Here is a 27,688-nt window from a genome sequence, read left to right on the forward strand (position 1 = left end):
TCTGATGATGGTGGGCTAATAAATGGACAAAAATGTTTTAGCCAACTCTCGAAAACGTTTTAGAACATTTGAATTTATGTCGGAAGCTAACTCCTGTTATGTATGCATACATTCAGCGTACAATGTGTCTGTCAAAGGTATTGTTCAAAACTGTAAAACTTCTTACATTGTAGAGATGAAACACACACATATATATATATATATATATATATATATATATACACGCACACATTTATGCTGACAATGTTATTATAATGCAGTATGTACAGGATCCTTTGACAGGCGGCTCATAATACAAAAAAACACATTATAAATCATCATAATTATAATTGTATAGCTCTATTTTTTCGTTGAAAGAACATTGCTTGTGTTTGGTATTGCCATTGTTCATTTAATTCATACTCAAACGTTGTACCTATGACTAGGTTCTGTCATGAATTCAACATATCAACAATTATATGTGTTCTTGTTATTTCTGTTTCTTATTGAATTACATGTATACTTAACGCGCACAGATTAATTCTTAAATGTAAAAATACATTGTAAATGTTTATTTAAAAAAATAACCTATCATGTTAAACAATATTAATAGAACCATGTGAATACCAATACTATTATAATACACAACCGTATAATTGACAGTTGTTTGTAGATCAGTATAATAATCTTTGATAATGCAATTCAATAGTACTAGTCTCTGTGAACTGGACAAATGGAAGTTTGAAACTTAATTGGACAGTTAAGACTGTCATCCGGATGGATAAAAGCATTATGTTCATCAGGACGGTTTAAACACCTCAGTATGAATGTTAACTACTAAAACAGAAATTTGTTTGAAACACTTATGTAGAAATGTTTAACTATTTAAGTGGAAGCTTGTTCAAACAATAAGTAGAAATGTTAGACAACAACCTAACTAAAAGTGTTGACTTTAAAGACTTAAGTGGATATGTTTAAATACTTTAGTAGAAGTTTGTTTGAAACTTCAATATGGTTAAAACCATTGTGTACATCAAGACAGTTAAACCATTACACTGTGTGTCCATCAGGATTGAAAACCATCTCATCTAATTGGCTTTAAACTCTTGAGAAGAAACGTTTAAGTACTTAAAACCTCACTCTTGCATGTATCTATCGACAATCATGTTGATATCAGTTTAATCATTCTTCTTTGCTTTGTTTCAAATATCACCTTTTCATCTGATTAACGCCTCCCTCAGTACTTTCAGTACTTTGATTTATAAATGGTATCATGTCAGACATGTTTGCAGAAAATTAAAAAAAAACTATTTTCATATCGTTAACGTTTCTGGTTCAACGTTTCAAAGATTGCCGCTGTAGGCAAAACTTGTCTTACAATGATAAACCTGTAATGTGTTATTTGTATAGTATAATATCGGAACGTGTCTTGAGGAAAAATGAGTCATTTGGCGGTCAACAAAAGGTGATGTTGGGTGTGAGTTGATTATTGCAATCGTCTTTTGTCCTCTGGCATACCCAGGGTCATAATATTGGGTCAGCAGAATGCTGGGGAAAATTGCTCCAAAGCTAGTTCGAATCAATGACCTTGACCTTCTCTCAAAGTCGCAGGGGTCAAGTGTGTTAAAATCTTTAATCAGTAACCGAAATGCCCAAAAGTCATGTTGTTTGGTCAGTTCACAAATATACATGCTGAGTTCAAAAGGGAAGTCAAGGGTTAAGGTTATAAGGCCCAAATCTCAATGTCAAATTTTGTATCTTTTCGCTGATGACTATTTTGGTCTGAATTGATGAAACACATCAAGTCGAAATTCAACTATAAAAATATAAACACATTATGTGGCGGTTGAAATATTATCTCTTCAAAATAAATCCATCTTTATCTATTTATTTTCTCATTCATGCAGGTCGTTGGTTTTTACTTACAATCAGATACGCGTAAAATATTCGACCGTCTGTAACCTGCGTACTAGCTGGCCTACTAACTGACCCGAGTACTTGTGTGCCTACTATGTGTAGATATAATGTTTTTGTTATAATTAATAGGCTCTGGTGGCATTCAAAGTCGATGTTAATGAAATATATTTCTTTTGGGGGATTTTATGAGAATTATAATAAACAATTACAACATTCAAAATATAGATCTACTATCGAGATAAATTGGTTGTGTATTGTGTCGGTTTGTACGAGTTGTCTCCCGTGATTACGGAGATAGCCGCTTGAGGTACCAAACGATTGGTTCCGCAAAAATCCTATAGCTGATGCTATAATGAGAGGCACGCCTCCCATAAAAAATACTTTCAGACATGAAATTTAAAACTAACATGTCGCAGTGAGTTATGAGTCGTACAAAGCAAAGGACACTAGAGTCCTTGTATTAGCTTTCGGACTTTGATTTTGAACGACTTTTTGGGTATTTATTTGGACACTTAAAGAATAATGTTATATTTATGTTTTATCTGTTTATAGTAGGTGAATATCTAATTTCGCAACAGACTCGGTCGCGAATTATAAGATATCGCTAAAATTGGTCACATTTTAAAGTAAGAGTAATTAGCTCCCTTATATGGATGTTGTCATGAACCGATCACATATTTAGACAGTGACTCGAGCCTATTAACCTCAGTACTAACAAATATGCAACGGATTTTTGAAGAAAAAAAATCAGTTGGAGATGTGGTGTGCGCAGGAGATCGGCAGACAGCAAGCAGGTGGCGCTGCGATCAGGTGCCAAGTGGTTGGTAAAATTATACGATCATCTGAAAACAAAGCTTGAGATTATAACAAACGGTTTCAAAGATGCAGGCATCTGCAAAGTCCTTGATATGTAAGTAGATCTCCATTTAACTGAGTGAATTATCCGTAGTATCTAGGTCATGCAGATTGACTTACATAACCGTACACACGACGTTACGTGTTCAATGTGTAACGTCCGCTCTCCATGAACACGGGACGTGAAAGTTCTTTTGGGATGGTTGTGGTGTGATAAACATAATTCAACACTGGATATAAAGTTTACTTATATTTATTAATCCACAGGAAAATCCCGAAGGTATAATACAATCCAATGAAGTTTCATCCATCTTCCACATTATCGCCGGCGCATTCACACTTAACCGTTCACACACATTTAAAGAGGCTTGCCCGCAGAGAGATCAGAAAAATTGGCTAATAGAAAAAGATTTTTTACACATGACAGATTGTTGGAATCGTTGAGTTTTTCATTTTATTTTCCTTATAAAACGCTGAAAAGTGATATTAAAACCTCATTTTTAAATATTATTTATTTAATCGCAACCTGCAATAAGTCTTATTTGATTGACACATCAAAGAAACAAGCGCGTGCACAGTGCCGCACAGTGATAACTTCAAAGGCAGCGGCGATTTACAAAGAAGATTTGCCGTTATGTTCAATACATTTCCCTCTCAGGTTGATTTTTAAAACGTCTTTTAAGTACATATTCTGTAATTTTTTTCAAGAAATAAAGTCGGAAAGCCTCTAACTTTGTCACATAGAAACGTGTACTGAAGTTTATTTACATGTAGTGATCGGAGATGTGCTGTTTACCGGTCCGTCTGCAGGTAAGCCTCTTTAAACAAATCTAAGTCTACATATTTACATCCGAACGGCACTCAGGTCCGTTTAGTCTAAAAACTACTGGAAAACATCTTATGCTGATTGATTGATTGATTGATTGATGGGGCTTAACGTCCTTGTTCCGGTTATAACCGAGCCTAGGACACAATATCTTATGCAAAACGCGCAAGTCTTTTTATATCCCCTGAGAGTTAATTAATATGTATAAATTGATGAAGTGGTCAATTGACCAATCGTGACCTTTACCCCGAAATATGGGCGTATCTACACCCCATAACGTCATTTCTAATTAAAGCCCTAAGCACTGACCACTGGTCCCACGGACCGTGTGCTACCTAATAACGACTGACTTTCAGGTGCTACCGTTTGGTTATATTTTACCTTGATATAGAATGAAGGGTGTAAACCTAAAACGTGTTAATTAACTACTGATCTTAGGGAAGCAACTCGAATAGATTTGGCTGCCTATAGCGTATAGCTTTAACTACTCTAGGTAACTTTGAACATATAACATATAAAACTTGTCTATTTCCTAGTTCACTACAAATGTTATAACTTTTTCTGTACTTCTTCGTTTTCGTTGTACATGTATATGAAACACATGTACGCTAAAATTTGAATTACAGGTTATGAAAACGCTAAAAATAAAACATGTCATTTTGTACAGAAAACTCGAAATTTGGCATAAGCTAAAAAAAAACCGATATACGGTATTATAAAACTATAGGTCGTCGGTTGGTCATTTTAAAATCATTATATGTATCATTTGTTTACAGGTTTTTTATATACTTGTTTGATACCGTCTCTGGAATAAAATAAAAGAAACTTCAAGACTAATCACTCTTAAGTCGTTTTCTCTCCTATGACACAGGGGTAAACGGGAATGATTTAAGGGGCCCTGGTGTTATGTCCAGAGCTTTAAGAATGTCAGCGATTGGTGTGACTATTCCATTTCCATAACTGGTACAACCTATAGCCATCCCTATACAGACGAGTTCCTGTTTGCCCGATGACTTATCCACATAAAATACTCCCGATCCGGAATCCCCAGCCTGAAAGAAAACTGTAACACCCTGAACGCTTCGGATCTCTATTTGACCACTCATAATGACTTTTTGTTGGCTACCTGGCATACCAAGGTTTTCCGACACTGACCTGACGACAGTCCCGTCGCAATCAAGGACCCCTCTGGTCACGTGGGTTTCGGCTCCAAACTTTACAATACGTAAATCATTATCAATTGTTGTAGGGTCCTCATGGATTTTCCCAGAATTGTAATCAGGGGTGACATCAAAACCTGAAATATACAGGATATTCCATGGTAAAACATTTACATCAAACATTCTTTCATAATCTCAAAACGTCAGCCTGTTCTTTTACAAGACATACCTATGAAACTTTGATTAATGTAAATCTTGTGCAGGAGTGGAGCAGAATATGCCTGCTATATCCACAGCATGTTTAAAGAGGCGACTAAATATGAGCATTTGGAACCATTGTCCCTGACCTTTGCCCATTTCACTTATTGTTTAATAACGATAAACTTCGATTTATGATGTCATAGAAAAAAACTTTCTCGGTGAAAATAAATTTTATATAAAATTTGACCTTGACCTTAGACATAGTGACCTTGGCTTCTGGACAGTTAGATTATTGTTTTATTCCAACTCAAGGCTAAGGCAAAATTGAAACATCTTCACCAAAACATCAATTTATTATACTTATTTAGTATTTCCCTTATTTAGCACTTGGGACCAGAATCATCGGTTGTACAAAACTGGTTTCCCTCCGCCCAATTATGGCTAGGGCCAGATATGTACCAAATCCTTTCATTCCTACAGATGAAGCATTTTTAAGGATTTTATTTATTTTTCCTATTCATACCATATCCATTAGGCCTTTTGTGGAGTAGGAAGAAAGCTAACAAGGCTAAGGAAAAAATGAATCTTCTTCACCAAAACAAAAATGTGTTATATTTCCCTTATTTAACCCTTGGGACCAGAATCATCGTTTATACAAAATTTGTTTTCCTTTCATCCAAGGATGCTTCAGACCAAATTCTTACATTCCTTCAGACGGATTTTGATTGCATTTGCTATATTTTTCCTAATGGGCCATGCCCCTGGATGTCAGACCTTACGTTTATATGAAATTGCCTCCCCTTAATTCAAGGATACATTAAACCAAATTTAGTCAAAATCCTTTCAGTGGTCTATGAGATGTAGCAATTGTTATGAAAAGTTGACGGACGACAAATGATTGTTTGTTGAAACTTTATATTCCCTGGAGGCAGACAAGAGTTGTTATGGTTATCATTTCTTACCGGGATGTTAATATTAGAATGAGAAATGTTTGTGAGTTATATAAGAACATTCTGCAATAATTACTGAAATACGTATTTGAATGAAAAAGTTTGATTATTATATTTAAACACATCAAATTAGGTACATTACCTGCTTCTCTATATTGCCATTCCTTGGCAATAGCGAATTCCCCGCGAGATGGAATCCGTGCGTGTCTGTTAGGACAACTACAGAGGCATCGACACTAGCATTTGTAGAGCTTGAAGAAAATACTGCCCGCCTAACCTGTCCGCAGCGGTTCGCTATGTTTGGAACGGAGGAGGCTGGCTGTTCTACAAAGGGTTTTTCATTTTTATTGTCGTAACCAATCAGGTCAATTCCAAAGATGGTGTGAGCACAAGTCAGGAAGGCTAACTGTCCTTGGTAGTCTACGAATGGGCCAATGGTTCCAGAATTTTGACCATTCTCCACGCTAAATTCGCACCCCATTCTAAGTGTGTCGTGACGGAGATTACTCGCTTTTGTGTTGTATCCAAATTGGAAGTAACCTTCTCTAACATCTATGTCTACCGTTTTATCCGCCATGGAAACAGTTCTTGAAAAATTATTCTCTTCCACAGGAACATATCCCTTTGATGTGCAATAAAGTACAATACACGGATGGTCCATTTCGATTTCTCCACCTTTGGACTTGACAGGCGACATGCTGATGATATTCAAATTAGAGTGGGCAGAGAACCACTCACTGGCCTTTCTTTGTATGATACCTTTCATACCGACTCTCTGTTCAGGAGTGAGATAATAGTTTTGTGACTGACATACTTCAATGACGTCGCTTGCTTCACGGCTCACAATGTTTGGGTTTTTTAAGATAAGTCTAAGCCCATCCAAGTTTTGGTATGTTTCCCTGTTATACGAGTCGCTGTAAACAATGAACTGTGGCTCTTTGTCCTTACAACTAACCACAGGGATTACTGCAGTTTCAGGTACGTTATATTTCTTAGAAATACGGATGATTTCTGCCCTACGCTTGTCACGTGGTACAGGTGCAGAGACCTCCCTCCTTTTGCTTTGTTCTGAAGGAACATATTCCTCCCTCTGCTGGTCACGTTCTGAAGGTGCAGAGTGTACGCTCGGTTTGTCACTTCTTGAAGATTTACACGTAAGCATCTCTATTTGTAAGTAGAAGTGGAGCTTATATTCTCTCCCGTTCTAAAAAAAATATAAAATAGATATGCAGATATTACAAATCATGTGCTCACATGATTAAGGAGAGATATGATGGCACTATGTTTTATCTTTTCATATTTTTTTGGACATCTTCTTCTTTCAATATCTGTTGTTGATGATTTATGGCTAGTCGGGTTGGTTTTCATGACGTTATTGGATTTCGTCATGCTAGTATAGCATGTAAATGGTTAGCCGGGTTGGATTTCATGACGTTATTGACTTTCGGTACGCAAGTATAGTATGTAAATGGCTAGTCGGGTTGGTTTTCGTGACGTTATTGGCTTTCGGTATGCTAGTATTGTATGTAAATGGCTAGTCGGGTTGGTTTTCGTGACGTTATTGGCTTTCGGTATGCTAGTATAATTAAGCATTAAACTGTCTTTTTATGGATTATATGGTCTATATAGATGCCAGAGCTTTGCAGACAATCTTCATAATGCGCGCTAGCGCATTATGAAATGATTGTCTGCAAAGCTCTGGCATCTATATAGACCATATAATCCATAAAAAGACAGTTTAATGCTTATATTTACGTTTTCTATATTAGTTTCATTTCGATTTCAACTTTAATTTTCATTATAATTTAAAATCTTACTTTTACCGACGTTTCCATTATCAGAGGTCAACAAATTGAACAGCCTATTGTGATTCACGTGCTGATTGGCAAAAAAAAATTAAAAAAAATAGTGCGTGGAAATAATTTAAAAAATACTGAAAACATCATCAGATATTTTATTAACAATATCAATAAAATTGGTAGTCAGTTTTTCAGAATATATGGATGAATTATTCAGTTTGTTAACGATTTCGGATTTTTTTTTTTTAATTAACCATCCGGAATAATTATGCGGATGGAAATTTCACCTGTCACCACGCGCACGCAACGGCTGACAGCATTGACAGAGTTTAGATATGAAAGTTGAATGTGCAGTGGGAGAAAGTGGAATTCGCCAAAAAAACTAGGTGTAAACATGTTCTTTGATTGCATGGAAACCTGATTACAGTTTCTAGTAGCTACAACAGCACCGGTGTCAGGGATACGACCAATGAAGTAGGTGACAGTGGCCGAGGGAGTTGGACGAGCTTCAGCGACAACGTTGCTTGTGACGGTACCATGGCCGTTTCAAGTTTAGGATGCGTTAGACACGATAATGCACTACTTAATCCTTTCTTTTGTGAAGAACAAACTGTTTTATTGTACGATCGGAGAGAAGCCTCGTTCTTATGATTTGACATAAACATGATGTGCCGGGTTTCAAATTTTTTGTCATTCAAACACTGGATGGCGGTGGCGCGCAAACAATATGGTGTGTAATGATTTCCCACTTTGGCCCCGGAACAAATATCTGTCAACATACGTGCAAATGAACGCTTCGATAGGGGTTTTGATGTGAACCAAATTGCTGCATGTACTGGATTTCCTAATGAATCTCTGTTATACTGGTTGAATAAACTTGTGGCGGATTTATCAGTTTTCGCGTATAAATAACACCTGAATGCACGATTTGGGTGTCAGTTATGCATAGAATGGTGTCACGATTTGGGTGTCAGTTATACTCTCATAGACAGCAAATTTGTTTAGTTTGTTTATATCATGGCTTTGCCATCCAAATGTAAATATTATGTAAATGACTAGTCGGGTTGGATTTCACGAGGTTATTGACTTCCGGTATGCTAGTATATTATGTAAATGGCTAGCCGTGTTGGATTTAAGACGTTTTGACTTCCGGCATGCTAGTATAGCATGTAAATGGCTAGCCGGGTTAGATTTCACGATGTTATTGGCTTTCGGTATGCTAGCTAAGTATGTAAATGGCTAGTCGAGTTGGTTTTCGTGACATTATTGGCGTTCCGTATGCTAGTATAGCATGTAAATGGCTAGCCGGGTTGGTTTTCACGACGTTATTGAATTTCGGTATGCCAGTATAGTATGTAAATGGCTAGTCGGGTTGGATTTCACGACGTTATTGGCTTTCGGTATGCTAGTATAGGATGTAAATGGCTAGCCGGGTTGGATTTCAAGCGTTATTGGCTTTCGGTATGGTAGTATAGTATGTAAATGGCTAGTCGGGTTGGTTTTGCGTTGGCGGTATTGGCTTTCGGTATGGTAGTATAGTATGTAAATGGCTAGTCGGGTTGGTTGCGTGACGTTATTGGCTCACGAAAACCAACCCTGCTAGCCATTTACATACTATACTAGCATACCGGAAGCCAATAACGTCAGGAAAACAAACCCGACTAGCCATTTACATACTTAGCTAGCATACCGAAAGCCAATACCGCCACACAAAACCAACCCGACTAGCCATTTACATACTATACAAGCATGCCGAAAGCCAATAACGCCACGAAAACCAACCCGACTAGCCATTTACATGCTATACTACATATGTAGCATACCGAAAGCCAATAACGTCACGAAAACCAACCCTGCTAGCCATTTACATACTATACTACCATACCGAAAGCCAATACCGCCACACAAAACCAACCCGACTAGCCATTTGCATACTATACTAGCATGCCGAAATTCAATGACGCCACGAAAACCAACCCGACAAGCCATTTACATGCTATACTAGCATACCGGAAGCCAATAACGTCACGAAAACCAACCCGACTAGCCATTTACATACTATACTACCATACCGAAAGCCAATAACGTCACGAAAACCAACCCTGCTATCCATTTACATGCTATACTAGCATACCGGAAGCCAATAACGTCACGAAAACCAACCAGACTAGCTATTTACATACTATACTAGCATGCCGAAAGCCAATAATGTCACGAAAACCAACCCGACTAGCCATTTACATGCTATACTAGCATGCCGAAATTCAATAACGTCGTGAAAACCAACCCGGCTAGCTATTTACATGCTATACTAGCATACCGAAAGCCAATAACGTCACGAAAACCAACCCGACTAGCCATTCACATACTTAGCTACCATACCGAAAGCCAATAACGTCACGAAAACCAACCCGACTAGCCATTTACATGCTATACTAGCATACCGAAAGCCAATAACGTCACGAAAACCAACCCGACTAGCCATTTACATGCTATACTAGCATACCGAAAGCCAATAACGTCACGAAAACCAACCCTGCTATCCATTTACATACTATACTAGCATACCGAAAGTCAATAACGTCACGAAAACCAACCAGACTAGCCATTTACATACTATACTAGCATGTCGAAAGACAATAACGCCACGAAAACAAAACCCGACTAGCCATTTACATGCTATACTAGCATGCCGAAATTCAATAACGTCACGAAAACCAACCCGGCAAGCCATTTACATGCTATACTAGTATACCGAAAGTCAATAACGTCACGAAAACCAACCCTGCTAGCCATTTACATACTATACTAGCATACCGGAAGCCAATAACGTTACGAAAACCAACCCTACTAGCCACTTACATACTATACTAGCATGCCGAAAGCCCATACCGCAACGCAAAACCAACCCGACTAGCCATTTACATACTATACGAGCATGCCGAAAGCCAATAATGATGGCACGAAAACCAACCCGACTAGCCATTTACATGCTATACTAGCATGCCGAAATTCAATAACGTCGTGAAAACCAACCCGGCTAGCTATTTACATGCTATACTAGCATACCGAAAGCCAATAACGTCACGAAAACCAACCCGACTAGCCATTTACATACTATACTACCATACCGAAAGCCAATAACGTCACGAAAACCAACCCTGCTATCCATTTACATACTCTACTAGCATACCGGAAGCCAATAACGTCACGATAACCAACCAGACTAGCCATTTACATACTATACTAGCATGAGGAAAGCCAATAACGCCACGAAAACCAACCCGACTAGCCATTTACATGCTATACTACATATGTAGCATACCGAAAGCCAATAACGTCACGAAAACCAACCATGCTAGCCATTTAGATACTATACTAGCATACCGGAAGCCAATAACGTCACGAAAACCAACCCTACTAGCCACTTACATACTATACTAGCATGCCGAAAGGCAATACCGCCACGCAAAACCAACCCGACTCGCCATTTACATACTATTCCAGCATGCCGAAAGCCAATAATGGCACGAAAACCAACCCGACTAGCCATTTAAATGCTATACTAGCATGCCGAAATTCAATAACGTCACGAAAACCAACCCGACTAGCCATTTACATACTATACTACCATACCGAAAGCCAATAACGTCACGAAAACCAACCCTGCTATCCATTTACATACTATACTAGCATACCGGAAGCCAATAACGTCACGAAAACCAACCAGACTAGCCATTTACATACTATACTAGCATGCCGAAAGACAATAACGCCACGAAAACCAACCCGACTAGCCATTTACATGCTATACTAGCATGCCGAAATTCAATAACGTCACGAAAACCAACCCTGCAAGCCATTTACATGCTATACTAGTATACCGAAAGCCAATAACGTCACGAAAACCAACCCTGCTAGCCATTTACATACTATACTAGCATACCGAAAGCCAATAACGTCACGAAAACCAACCCTACTAGCCATTCACATACTTAGCTACCATACCGAAAGCCAATACCGCCACACAAAACCAACCAGACTAGCCATTTACATACTATACTAGCATGTCGAAAGACAATAACGCCACGAAAACCAACCCTGCTAGCCATTTACATACTATACTAGCATACCGGAAGCCAATAACGTTACGAAAACCAACCCTACTAGCCACTTACATACTATACTAGCATACCGAAAGCCAATAATGATGGCACGAAAACCAACCCGACTAGCCATTTACATACTATACGAGCATGCCGAAAGCCAATAATGATGGCACGAAAACCAACCCGACTAGCCATTTACATGCTATACTAGCATGCCGAAATTCAATAACGTCGTGAAAACCAACCCGGCTAGCTATTTACATGCTATACTAGCATACCGAAAGCCAATAACGTCACGAAAACCAACCCGACTAGCCATTTACATACTATACTACCATACCGAAAGCCAATAACGTCACGAAAACCAACCCTGCTATCCATTTACATACTCTACTAGCATACCGGAAGCCAATAACGTCACGATAACCAACCAGACTAGCCATTTACATACTATACGAGCATGCCGAAAGCCAATAATGATGGCACGAAAACCAACCCGACTAGCCATTTACATGCTATACTAGCATGCCGAAATTCAATAACGTCGTGAAAACCAACCCGGCTAGCTATTTACATGCTATACTAGCATACCGAAAGCCAATAACGTCACGAAAACCAACCCGACTAGCCATTTACATACTATACTACCATACCGAAAGCCAATAACGTCACGAAAACCAACCCTGCTATCCATTTACATACTCTACTAGCATACCGGAAGCCAATAACGTCACGATAACCAACCAGACTAGCCATTTCCATACTATACTAGCATGAGGAAAGCCAATAACGCCACGAAAACCAACCCGACTAGCCATTTACATGCTATACTACATATGTAGCATACCGAAAGCCAATAACGTCACGAAAACCAACCCTGCTAGCCATTTAGATACTATACTAGCATACCGGAAGCCAATAACGTCACGAAAACCAACCCTACTAGCCACTTACATACTATACTAGCATGCCGGAAGGCAATACCGCCACGCAAAACCAACCCGACTCGCCATTTACATACTATACCAGCATGCCGAAAGCCAATAATGGCACGAAAACCAACCCGGCTAGCCATTTAAATGCTATACTAGCATGCCGAAATTCAATAACGTCACGAAAACCAACCCGACTAGCCATTTACATACTATACTACCATACCGAAAGCCAATAACGTCACGAAAACCAACCCTGCTATCCATTTACATACTATACTAGCATACCGGAAGCCAATAACGTCACGAAAACCAACCAGAGTAGCCATTTACATACTATACTAGCATGCCGAAAGACAATAACGCCACGAAAACCAACCCGACTAGCCATTTACATGCTATACTAGCATGCCGAAATTCAATAACGTCACGAAAACCAACCCTGCAAGCCATTTACATGCTATACTAGTATACCGAAAGCCAATAACGTCACGAAAACCAACCCGACTAGCCATTTACATGCTATACTAGCATACCGAAAGCCAATAACGTCACGAAAACCAACCCGACTAGCCATTTACATGCTATACTAGCATACCGAAAGCCAATAACGTCACGAAAACCAACCCTGCTATCCATTTACATACTATACTAGCATACCGAAAGTCAATAACGTCACGAAAACCAACCAGACTAGCCATTTACATACTATACTAGCATGTCGAAAGACAATAACGCCACGAAAACCAACCCGACTAGCCATTTACATGCTATACTAGCATGCCGAAATTCAATAACGTCACGAAAACCAACCCGGCAAGCCATTTACATGCTATACTAGTATACCGAAAGCCAATAACGTCACGAAAACCAACCCTGCTAGCCATTTACATACTATACTAGCATACCGGAAGCCAATAACGTTACGAAAACCAACCCTACTAGCCACTTACATACTATACTAGCATGCCGAAAGCCCATACCGCAACGCAAAACCAACCCGACTAGCCATTTACATACTATACGAGCATGCCGAAAGCCAATAATGATGGCACGAAAACCAAACCGACTAGCCATTTACATGCTATACTAACATGCCGAAATTCAATAACGTCGTGAAAACCAACCCGGCTAGCTATTTACATGCTATACTAGCATACCGAAAGCCAATAACGTCACGAAAACCAACCCCACTAGCCATTTACATACTATGCTACCATACCGAAAGCCAATAACGTCACGAAAACCAACCCTGCTATCCATTTACATACTCTACTAGCATACCGGAAGCCAATAACGTCACGATAACCAACCAGACTAGCCATTTACATACTATACTAGCATGAGGAAAGCCAATAACGCCACGAAAACCAACCCGACTAGCCATTTACATGCTATACTACATATGTAGCATACCGAAAGCCAATAACGTCACGAAAACCAACCCTGCTAGCCATTTAGATACTATACTAGCATACCGGAAGCCAATAACGTCACGAAAACCAACCCTACTAGCCACTTACATACTATACTAGCATGCCGGAAGGCAATACCGCCACGCAAAACCAACCCGACTCGCCATTTACATACTATACCAGCATGCCGAAAGCCAATAATGGCACGAAAACCAACCCGACTAGCCATTTAAATGCTATACTAGCATGCCGAAATTCAATAACGTCACGAAAACCAACCCGACTAGCCATTTACATACTATACTACCATACCGAAAGCCAATAACGTCACGAAAACCAACCCTGCTATACATTTACATACTATACTAGCATACCGGAAGCCAATAACGTCACGAAAACCGACCAGACTAGCCATTTACATACTATACTAGCATGCCGAAAGACAATAACGCCACGAAAACCAACCCGACTAGCCATTTACATGCTATACTAGCATGCCGAAATTCAATAACGTCACGAAAACCAACCCTGCAAGCCATTTACATGCTATACTAGTATACCGAAAGCCAATAACGTCACGAAAACCAACCCTGCTAGCCATTTACATACTATACTAGCATACCGGAAGCCAATAACGTCACGAAAACCAACCCTACTAGCCATTCACATACTTAGCTACCATACCGAAAGCCAATACCGCCACACAAAACCAACCAGACTAGCCATTTACATACTATACTAGCATGCCGAAAGACAATAACGCCACGAAAACCAACCCGACTAGCCATTTACATGCTATACTAGCATGCCGAAATTCAATAACGTCACGAAAACCAACCCGGCAAGCCATTTACATGCTATACTAGTATACCGAAAGCCAATAACGTCACGAAAACCAACCCTGCTAGCCATTTACATACTATACTAGCATACCGGAAGCCAATAACGTTACGAAAACCAACCCTACTAGCCACTTACATACTATACTAGCATGCCGAAAGCCCATACCGCAACGCAAAACCAACCCGACTAGCCATTTACATACTATACGAGCATGCCGAAAGCCAATAATGATGGCACGAAAACCAACCCGACTAGCCATTTACATGCTATACTAGCATGCCGAAATTCAATAACGTCGTGAAAACCAACCCGGCTAGCTATTTACATGCTATACTAGCATACCGAAAGCCAATAACGTCACGAAAACCAACCCGACTAGCCATTTACATACTATACTACCATACCGAAAGCCAATAACGTCACGAAAACCAACCCTGCTATCCATTTACATACTCTACTAGCATACCGGAAGCCAATAACGTCACGATAACCAACCAGACTAGCCATTTACATACTATACGAGCATGCCGAAAGCCAATAATGATGGCACGAAAACCAACCCGACTAGCCATTTACATGCTATACTAGCATGCCGAAATTCAATAACGTCGTGAAAACCAACCCGGCTAGCTATTTACATGCTATACTAGCATACCGAAAGCCAATAACGTCACGAAAACCAACCCGACTAGCCATTTACATACTATACTACCATACCGAAAGCCAATAACGTCACGAAAACCAACCCTGCTATCCATTTACATACTCTACTAGCATACCGGAAGCCAATAACGTCACGATAACCAACCAGACTAGCCATTTACATACTATACTAGCATGAGGAAAGCCAATAACGCCACGAAAACCAACCCGACTAGCCATTTACATGCTATACTACATATGTAGCATACCGAAAGCCAATAACGTCACGAAAACCAACCCTGCTAGCCATTTAGATACTATACTAGCATACCGGAAGCCAATAACGTCACGAAAACCAACCCTACTAGCCACTTACATACTATACTAGCATGCCGGAAGGCAATACCGCCACGCAAAACCAACCCGACTCGCCATTTACATACTATACCAGCATGCCGAAAGCCAATAATGGCACGAAAACCAACCCGGCTAGCCATTTAAATGCTATACTAGCATGCCGAAATTCAATAACGTCACGAAAACCAACCCGACTAGCCATTTACATACTATACTACCATACCGAAAGCCAATAACGTCACGAAAACCAACCCTGCTATCCATTTACATACTATACTAGCATACCGGAAGCCAATAACGTCACGAAAACCAACCCGACTAGCCATTTACATGCTATACTACATATGTAGCATACCGAAAGCCAATAACGTCACGAAAACCAACCCTGCTAGCCATTTAGATACTATACTAGCATACCGGAAGCCAATAACGTCACGAAAACCAACCCTACTAGCCACTTACATACTATACTAGCATGCCGGAAGGCAATACCGCCACGCAAAACCAACCCGACTCGCCATTTACATACTATACCAGCATGCCGAAAGCCAATAATGGCACGAAAACCAACCCGGCTAGCCATTTAAATGCTATACTAGCATGCCGAAATTCAATAACGTCACGAAAACCAACCCGACTAGCCATTTACATACTATACTAGCATGCCGAAAGACAATAACGCCACGAAAACCAACCCGACTAGCCATTTACATGCTATACTAGCATGCCGAAATTCAATAACGTCACGAAAACCAACCCTGCAAGCCATTTACATGCTATACTAGTATACCGAAAGCCAATAACGTCACGAAAACCAACCCTGCTAGCCATTTACATACTATACTAGCATACCGGAAGCCAATAACGTCACGAAAACCAACCCTACTAGCCATTCACATACTTAGCTACCATACCGAAAGCCAATACCGCCACACAAAACCAACCCGACTAGCCATTTACATACTATACTAGCATGCCGAAATTCAATAACGCCACGAAAACCAACCCGACTAGCCATTTACATGCTTTACTAGCATACCGGAAGCCAATAACGTCACGAAAACCAACCCGACTAGCCATTTACATACTATACTACCATACCGGAAGCCAATAACGTCACGAAAACCAACCAGACTAGCTATTTACATACTATACTAGCATGCCGAAAGCCAATAATGTCACGAAAACCAACCCGACTAGCCATTTACATGCTATACTAGCATGCCGAAATTCAATAACGTCGTGAAAACCAACCCGGCTAGCCATTTACATACTATACTAGCATACCGAAAGCCAATAACGTCACGAAAACCAACCCGACTAGCCATTTACATGCTATACTAGCATACCGAAAGCCAATAACGTCACGAAAACCAACCCGACTAGCCATTTACATACTATACTACCATACCGAAAGCCAATAACGTCACGAAAACCAACCCTGCTATCCATTTACATACTATACTACATATGTAGCATACCGAAAGCCAATAACGTCACGAAAACCAACCAGACTAGCTATTTACATACTATACTAGCATGCCGAAAGCCAATAATGTCACGAAAACCAACCCGACTAGTCATTTACATACTATACTAGCATACCGGAAGCCAATAACGTCACGAAAACCAACCCTTCTAGCCACTTACATACTATACTAGCATGCCGAAAGCCCATACCGCCACGCTAAACCAACCCGACTAGCCATTTACATACTATACGAGCATCCCGAAAGCCAATAATGATGGCACGAAAACCAACCCGACTAGCCATTTACATGCTATACTAGCATGCCGAAATTCAATAACGTCGTGAAAACCAACCCGGCTAGCTATTTACATGCTATACTAGCATACCGAAAGCCAATAACGTCACGAAAACCAACCCGACTAGCCATTTACATACTATACTACCATACCGAAAGCCAATAACGTCACGAAAACCAACCCTGCTATCCATTTGCATACTATAATAGCATACCGGAAGCCAATAACGTCACGATAACCAACCCGACTAGCCATTTACATGCTATACTACATATGTAGCATACCGAAAGCCAATAACGTCACGAAAACCAACCCTGCTAGCCATTTACATACTATACTAGCATACCGGAAGCCAATAACGTCACGAAAACCAACCCCACTAGCCACTTACATACTATACTAGCATGCCGAAAGCCAATACCGCCACGCAAAACCAACCCGACTCGCCATTTACATACTATACCAGCATGCCGAAAGCCAATAATGGCACGAAAACCAACCCGACTAGCCATTTACATGCTATACTAGCATGCCGAAATTCAATAACGTCACGAAAACCAACCCGACTAGCCATTTACATACTATACTACCATACCGAATGCCAATAACGTCACGAAAACCAACCCTGCTATCCATTTACATACTATACTAGCATACCGGAAGCCAATAACGTCACGAAAACCAACCAGACTAGCCATTTACATACTATACTACCATACCGAAAGCCAATAACGTCACGAAAACCAACCCTGCTATCCATGTACATACTATACTAGCATACCGGAAGCCAATAACGTCACGAAAACCAACCAGACTAGCCATTTACATTCTATACTAGCATGCCGAAAGACAATAACGCCCCGAAAACCAACCCGACTAGCCATTTACATGCTATAATAGCATGTCGAAATTCAATAACGTCACGAAAACCAACCCGGCAAGCCATTTACATGCTATACTAGTATACCGAAAGCCAATAACGTCACGAAAACCAACCCTGCTAGCCATTTACATACTATACTAGCATACCGGAAGCCAATAACGTCACGAAAACCAACCCGACTAGCCATTCACATACTTAGCTACCGAAAGCCAATACCGCCACACAAAACCAACCCGACTAGCCATTTACATACTATACTAGCATGCCGAAATTCAATAACGCCACGAAAACCAACCCGACTAGCCATTTACATGCTTTACTAGCATACCGGAAGCCAATAACGTCACGAAAACCAACCCGACTAGCCATTCACATACTATAGCTACCGAAAGCCAATAACGCCCCGAAAACCAACCCGACTAGCCATTTACACTATACTAATCGAAACTACGCACGAAAAAACCCGATAGCCATTCATCTTACTACAACGAAAGCCAATACGTCACGAAAAACCAACCCGACTAGCATTTACATCTATACTAGCATACCGAAAGCCAATAACGTCACGAAAACCAACCCTGCTAGCCATTTACATGCTATACTAGCATACCGGAAGCCAATAACGTCACGAAAACCAACCAGACTAGCATTCACATACTTAGCTAGCATACCGAAAGCCAATACCAGGCCACAAAAACCAACCCGACTAGCCATTTACATGCTATACTAGCATACCGAATGCAATAACGCCACGAAAACCAACCCGACTAGCCATTTACATACTATACTACCATACCGAAAGCCAATAACGTCACGAAAACCAACCCGACTAGCCATTTACATGCTATACTAGCATACCGAAAGCCAATAACGTCACTAAAACCAACCCGACTAGCCATTTACATACTATACTACCATACCGGAAGCCAATAACGTCACGAAAACCAACCCTGCTATCCATTTACATACTATACTAGCATACCGAAAGCCATTAACGCCACGAAAACCAACCCGACTAGCCATTTACATGCTATACTACATATGTAGCATACCGAAAGCCAATAACGTCACGAAAACCAACCCTGCTAGCCATTTACATACTATACTAGCATACCGGAAGCCAATAACGTCACGAAAACCAACCCTACTAGCCACTTACATACTATACTAGCATGCCGAAAGCCAATACCGCCACGCAAAACCAACCCGGCTAGCTATTTACATGCTATACTAGCATACCGGAAGCCAATAACGTCACGAAAACCAACCCGACTAACCATTTACATACTATACTACCATACCGAAAGCCAATAACGTCACGAAAACCAAATCTGCTATCCATTTACATACTATACTAGCATACCGGAAGCCAATAACGTCACGAAAACCAACCCTGCTATCCATTTACGTACTATACTAGTATACCGAAAGCCAATAACGCCACGAAAACCAACTCGCCTAGCCATTTACATGCTATACTACAAATGTAGCATTACGAAAGCCAATAAGGTCACTAAAACCAACCCTGCTAGCCATTTACATACTATACTAGCATACCGGAAGCCAATAACGTCACGAAAACCAACCCGACTAGCCATTTACATACTATACTACCATACCGAAAGCCAATAACGTCACGAAAACCAACCCTGCTAGCCATTTACATACTATACTAGCATACCGGATGCCAATAACGTCACGAAAACCAACCGTACTAGCCATTTACATACTATACTACCATACCGAAAGCCAATACCGCCACGCAAAACCAACCCGGCTGGCCATTTACATACTATACTAGCAAATCGAAAATCAATAACGTCACGAAAACCAACCCGGCTAGCCATTTACATACTATACTAGCATACCGAAAGCCAATAATGTCGTGAAATCCAACCCGACTAGCCATTTACATGCTATACTGGCATACCGAAATTCAATAACGTCGTGAAAACCAACCCGGCTAGCCATTTACATGCTATAATAGCATACCGGAAGCCAATAACGTCAGGAAAACCAACCCGACTAGCCATTTAAATGCTATACTAGCATACCGAAAGCCAATAACGTCACGAAAACCAACCCGACTAGCCATTTACATACTATACTACCATACCGAAAGCCAATAATGTCGTGAAATCCAACCCGGCTAGCCATTTACATGCTATACTAGCATGCCGAAAGTCAATAACGTCATGAAATTTAACCCGACTAGCCATTTACATACTATACTAGCATACCGGAAGCAAATAACGTCGTGAAATCCAACCCTGCTAGCCATTTACATACTATACTAGCATACCGAAAGTCAATAACGTCGTGAAATCCAACCCGACTAGCCATTTAAATACTATACTAGCATACCGAAAGTCAATAACATCGTGAAATCTAACCCGGCTAGCCATTTACATGCTACACTAGCATGCCGGAAGTCAAAACGTCTTGAAATCCAACCCGGCTAGCCATTTACATACTAAACTAGCATACCGGAAGTCAATGACGTCGTGAAAACCAACCCGACTAGCCATTTACATACAATACTAGCATACCGAAAGCCAATAACGTCACGAAAACCAACCCGACTAGCCATTTACATACTATACTGGCATACCGAAAGTCAATAACGTCATGAAATCCAACCCGACTAGCCATTTGCATGCTATACTAGCATGCCGAAATCCAATAACGTCATGAAAACCAACCCGACTAGCCATAAATCACCAACAACAGATATTGAAAGAAGATGTCCAAAAGAATATGAAAAGATAAAATCTCAAAAAAATACAACTAAAGAAAGGTATGTCACTTCTGTTTTTGAAAACCAAGATACAGGGGAGAGAATTGGTGGCATCTATGGGTTTTTTCTCTTCCAGGATGCCTCATTCAAGATGGCTACCAACTTTGGCAGCCATCTTGAATGAGGCATTCTGGGAGAGAAAAAAAACCCATAGTGCCATCATATCTCTCATTAAGTTTTACCAAACAAACACAGTATGTGTATATATGAAGGTGACGATAGTTTTAACACTACAATGGTCATTAAAGTCAAGCATTATAAGCTAAAATTGCCAAAACAAAATCATTAAATAAGTATTTATATAATAGTCCGAATTTTTATGTTAATGATCGTAGCGACTAAACAACAACTGTTTTGAATACGTATTGAATAAAAAACTAGATGATCTGACCACACGGGTACATTGTACGATGTTTACTTGCCGAAATGTACGCAATTTAATTCCAATCAAAAACCGCCTGGCAGCTTCAGGTCGCCATCTTTGTTCAAATCAAAGCATATGTGCGTTTGAAACAGTTAGTACTGCAAAGCTTCTAAATGATATTGTGATCAAAAATTTTGAGATTATCAAAGAAACGATAAGTAAATTTTAAATCATTTTAAATTTGCTTATGCTTTAGGTAAGTCAATCGTAATAATTAGTTGCAAAGGGAATTTAATTTTCTATTCAATACTGATAACTTTTCTTTTATTTAGATAATCTTTATTTCTTTCATTTCATTTAATTTTAAGGGGAAAATTAGATTCCCGAATATATTCGCGGGAAATGAATTTGATGACGTAACCGGAATCGCATGCTTTCAGAACGTGACACGGAAGAAATATTCACATGTAAACGACAGAAACTTGACGATAATGAAGTAGAGGTGCATGTTTGTATACAAATAACGTACACTCTGAGTGAGGTCTCTGTCATTTATTCGAGAATGTACCAGGGTACATGTATAACCCTGTAACTAAATAACAATCGATATAACATACATACTATACACTGACACTGATCATGATTAAACCTACATTTAGAGCACAACGCAGAACCGTATATACACAGACCTTGCGGAACTCTCAATACTCTGAGAAATTCAAACTGTAAACAAAGTATAAATAATTAAGTATCACTATCTTCGTCTAAAGACGAACGTGTTCTTACAAAGAATGCATTTATTAAGACCTTATGAATATTAATTGTCACGTACATTTGGCACATACGGTCGTCGAACTGACACCTACCCGAAACCAAAACACGAAATTGTAAAGAAGATAAATATATAGCTAACTGTAAAAGAAAATTAAGTTAGTTTAAAAAGGCAAATTTGCAATATTACGATAATATTACAACACTGCCAAGAAATGCAAATAATATTTTAACCTACAAAAGAAAACTTATGTGCATTTAATAGCATACTATTTACAACCGGCAACCTGGAATCAAAATCATTCATTTGATTTTAATAAGGTGAAAAATATACATTCTAAGATGTTAAAACAAAAGACAAAATTAAAATTTTGTGATAATGCTTATAATTGCCGTAGCAACTTCCCCTCCCTTGTCTTTGAAGAGGTCGGGGGATGACAGATTGGTGAGAAAATGGGCTCGAGACATCCAATCCGGTTCTCCTTGTTGTTGAGCACATACATAAGCCCCACTTCGCATCCACTCTGGCTTCCTCCGTTCTCTTCGTGATGATCTTCTGGGTTGATGTTCCTCACCATCTTCTTCATCAGAATCGTCTTCATGTTCTACATGCTCCAGTACATCAACCTCTGTTGCTTCTGAGAGGGCGTCCCCTCTCTCCTCTGGTTCCGCAACGACCTCTTCATAAGAGATGGTGTCAGAGTTGATCCTGTCTAGATTTGTTCTCGTATATACCATCACATCCTCATCAGACGACGATGTTGACTCTGGAGTATCCTCATCTGTGTTGACGGGGATAGTCTGGCTCGTCTGTCTTGTCTGACTAGGTCGTTGTCGTCTCGGAGCAGGTATCGGAGCCTTAGGATGTCCGTGCAGAAAACTAATAGGGAGTAGGAGATTTCGATGAAGGGTTCTGGTCCTTCCTTCCCCATCCTCTCTTCTAAGTTCAAACACCGGTACATCCTTGTTGGGTTGAGCTGTGACGACATATGGACACTCCTCCCATTAATCCGCTACCTTGTGTGTACCTTCAAAGGCTACAACCTTAACCAGCACGCGGTCTCCAACGGTGACATCAGAACCTCGCACCTTGCTGTCATAGACTTTCTTCTGGCGAGATTTGGCAAAGTCAGAACTTGATGATGCAAGAGCATAGGCATCTGTCAGCCGCTTCGTAAAGAGTCCACATACGAAGTCAAGGTTCATGTGGGTTTGTTTTTGGAAATTCCAAATGCTAAATCTATTGGAAGTCTTGGGCTTCTGCCAAACATTAGGAAGTACGGGGTCTGTCCTGTTGACTCTTGCTTGGTACAGTTGTATGCGTGAACCAATGCTGCGGTGTTTGACTTCCAATCTCTCTTTTGCTTCCCTGTCAATGTTCCAAGCATCCCTATCAGTGTACGGTTGAACCTCTCACAGAGTCCATTGCCCTTCGGGCGATATGGCGTGGTGTTGGATTTCTCTATCCCGGTTATCGCACACAACTCCTTCATAAGATCACTCATAAAGTTAGGCCCTTGGTCGGTATGAATCCGTTACGGCAGACCGTAATGAACAACAACGATGTTAAAAAACATTTCTGCTGTGGTACAAGCTTTCTGGTCCTTGGTTGGTATCGCAATTGCATACTTAGTAAAATGATCGGTGATGACTAATATGCTATCGTGTCCACCTTTCGACTTCTCCAAACTACGAAAGTCCATACACACTAACTCAAGGGGCCAACTTGTCCGAATGTTTACCAGAGGTCCCCGGAAGTTAAGTGGGGTCTTCATCCGTATACATCGGTCGCAGTGCTTGATCCATTTTTCAACATTTCTTCCCATGCCAACCCAGTGAAATCTGTCCTGTAACAATCACGAGTTCGATCACGTCCCTGATGGACCATTTGGTCGTGTACCAAAGAAATTACTGTAGCGATCTGGCAACGGGGCAACACTTGGGTCACAACTGTCTCACCGTTCCGAATAGCTTCTCTGCACAGGATCATGGCGTCAGCATCTCCATTTCTGATTCCAGGGCGGTACATAATCTCAAAATCGAACCTGCCATTGCTGCTACCCATCTCTGTGATGTGGCGTCTAACTTAGCTGAGGTGAGAACATAGGTAAGAGGGTTATTATATGTCAGTACCGTGAATCGCCTTCCAACCAGGTAGTCGCTGAACGTTTCAGATATAGACAACTTGAGAGCTAAGAACTCAAGGCGATGCGCTGGGTATATCGATTCCGGTTTCGATAGGCCTCTACTTGCGTAGGCAATACCTCTCTTTAACCCATCTTGCTCCTGGTAAAGCACTGCACCTAGTCCAAGTGAAGAGGCATCTATATGAAACTCGAATGGGTGACTATCAGGACTAAAGTTGGGATATCCCATTACCGGTGGCCCACAAAAGCATGAATTTAAAGTGTTGAAAGCCTCCTCCTGCTCAGTTGCCCATTTTCATTCTTAGCCAATCTGGGGCTTAGCTTTCTTGCTACTCTTTCCAGTCTTTGTAGGTGCAGGAGTCAGGATCGTCAAGGGCTTAGCTATATGTCTGAAGTTTTGGATAAAACGACGGTAGTAGACGATGAACCCCAAGAATTTTCTCACTTCTTCTGGTGTTGTGGGTCTTAGCCAGTTGGTAACCCATTCTATGTTGTCTGGATCCGGTTCAATGCCAACCTCCGAGACAACATGGCCAACGTACTAACCTTCCTATTAAAAAGTGAGCATTTGTCCGCTGACAGCTTAAGTCCTGCATCCGAGACCCTTTGTTGTACTTGCCTCAGGTTGGATAGGTGACCTTTATATGACTTTGCGAATACTATCACATAGTCAATGTACACATAGCAAATGGTGGTGTGAAGTTCGCCCATCACACCTTCCATCAGCCGCTGGTAGGTTGCAAGGGCGTTGGCTAAACCAAACGGCATCCGGTTATATTCCCAAAAACCCAGTGGACCGATGGTAAATGCTGTCCTTTCCTTATGTTCTTCAGCGATCTCCACCTGATGGTATCCAGACTTCATGTCGATCACTGAGAAGTATCGGTTACCCGCAAGGGCGTCTAACATCCAATCGATCCTAAGCAAGGCGTAGGCATCCTTAATAGTGTGTTCGTTGAGCTGGCGATAATCAACACACATTCTAAGAGCTGCTGACTTCTTGCGTACCAAGACAACATTGGATGTCCAAGGGGAATGTGAACGACGTATAATACCAGCTGCCAACAGCTGCTGAAGATGACTTCTTACTTCTGAAAACATGGTGGGAAGAATCCGTCTGCAACGCTGTTTAAATGGCGTAGGATTGGCTAGGTCAATCCGGTGCTTGACGACATCTGTATGACCAATATCTGTATCGGCTGTAGAGAAACTTGATCTAAACTCTTCTAACAGCAACGTGATCCTCCGTGAGTCCTTCTTTCTGTATCTCAACCTTGTCAAGGACATCAGCTTCTTCATCTGTGATAGATAACGTCTTCCACAGTCACTGGGTGTATCTCACATAATAAAGCTCTTGGTTGAAGAGTTATGGTCCTTGACGATAAGTTGCTAATGTGTATATGAATCCTGGCTTTCTTGTCATAACTATAAGACACTAGAGATGGAGTTATCTCGAAATCTTCAGGCACTTTAGATCCAGGAGCAGGCTGTACCACGGCACACACTGGGGGGTTAGCTAAAGACTTATCCATGAATCCCTGTATAGTGACATCGATATTGGGGTGTATGGTGACTGGTTTCTCCTGAGCACTCCTAATAATTGCTAGACGATCATTGTGTTGCTCTAATTCTTTCCCTAGTAGAGTCAGACAGCGAAACGCTAGGCAGAATGGAGTCAATAAACCGGCTTTCTGAATAAAAGTGGTTCCGCGGTGTCTCCACCATACACATCAATCCTGTCATAAGATTGGTGCCAATCAGTAGTGGTACTTGCCAGTTATAGGGACTTTTGGGTACAACTAAGAGGAGGCAGTCCCTCATCTTGCTGTCCTCTAGTCCAAGGCCAACTCCGCTAAAAGTAATATCTGCCTGAATAAATCCTTCATAAGGTAGCATCTTTCCATCTGCACACTCAATCCTTAAGATGGGGTTGAGAGATCTAATCTCCAGGTGTGCCAAATGTTCCCTGTATAATTCTTGACTCACTGTGGACACGGTAGAGCCAGTATCCAACAATGCTTTAGTAGTGAAACCTGATATGTCAACCTTTATTTCAGTAGGGGTACCCACAAGGTCGGGTTGTTGCCTTACCTGCTGCGAGTAGACTGTGGTGTTCAGGCCAAGCGTTTCCCCTGCACTCCTGGCCCCTGTCCATTTAAAGGTTTCCCCTGGTGGTCAGTAAGTGCCCTGCAACCCCTGCTGATATGATCTTCCCTCCCACAGCGGTAACAGGTTGGCTCACTCCTCGTCTCCTGACCGGACTTTTCATACTCCGACTTTCCAGGTTGCTTTCCCTTAAACTTGTTCTGTCTTAGATAAGGATTCTTTTCTTGTTGCTTCTGTCCCAAAGTTTTAAAATCAACAGACAGCTGGTTAATCAATCCTTTGATCGCATCCATCTCCGTCCTGGATACTGGTTCCTTAGTCTCAACTACCACTGCTGACTTGCCAGGTTTGGGCGTCGACTGTTTCCCTTTCTCCTCTGCTCTGCCTGTATGGTCCTGCTCAACTCGGCGGATGGCTATCCTGAGACTGTCAAAACTTCCGGGAAGAATGTATAGATTTCCAGTGACATCCTTTAGTCGTCCGTTCAGCCCAGACCAGAAAACTGTCCTCAACATCGTGTCCTGCTTGCTAAGGGATATGTTGTTTTCATCATCAGCCTTGGTAAATAAGTCCTCAACTCTGCAACTCCAGGCTGATACAGTCTCAGAAGGCTCCTGTTTGGCACTAAAGAAATTAGCTAGAGCATTTCTGGCTGCTTCACAATGCCGAACACGCTATCCATCTTGGCCAAAATTTCCTCTACGCCAGCCTCTGGTGGGAGTCGTGACCTAACTCTTAACGTTTCTCCTTTCAGACTGCTTCTGATGGCCTGGGATACTGTCTGCTGTGGATGACCTTCCTTGATGATGCATTCCACCTGGCTTCGCCATACATCATAAATAGTTTCCTTTTTGACATCTCCAGAAAA

The sequence above is a fragment of the Pecten maximus genome, chromosome 17 (assembly GCF_902652985.1).
Source record: "Pecten maximus chromosome 17, xPecMax1.1, whole genome shotgun sequence".
Lineage (NCBI taxonomy): Eukaryota > Metazoa > Mollusca > Bivalvia > Pectinida > Pectinidae > Pecten > Pecten maximus.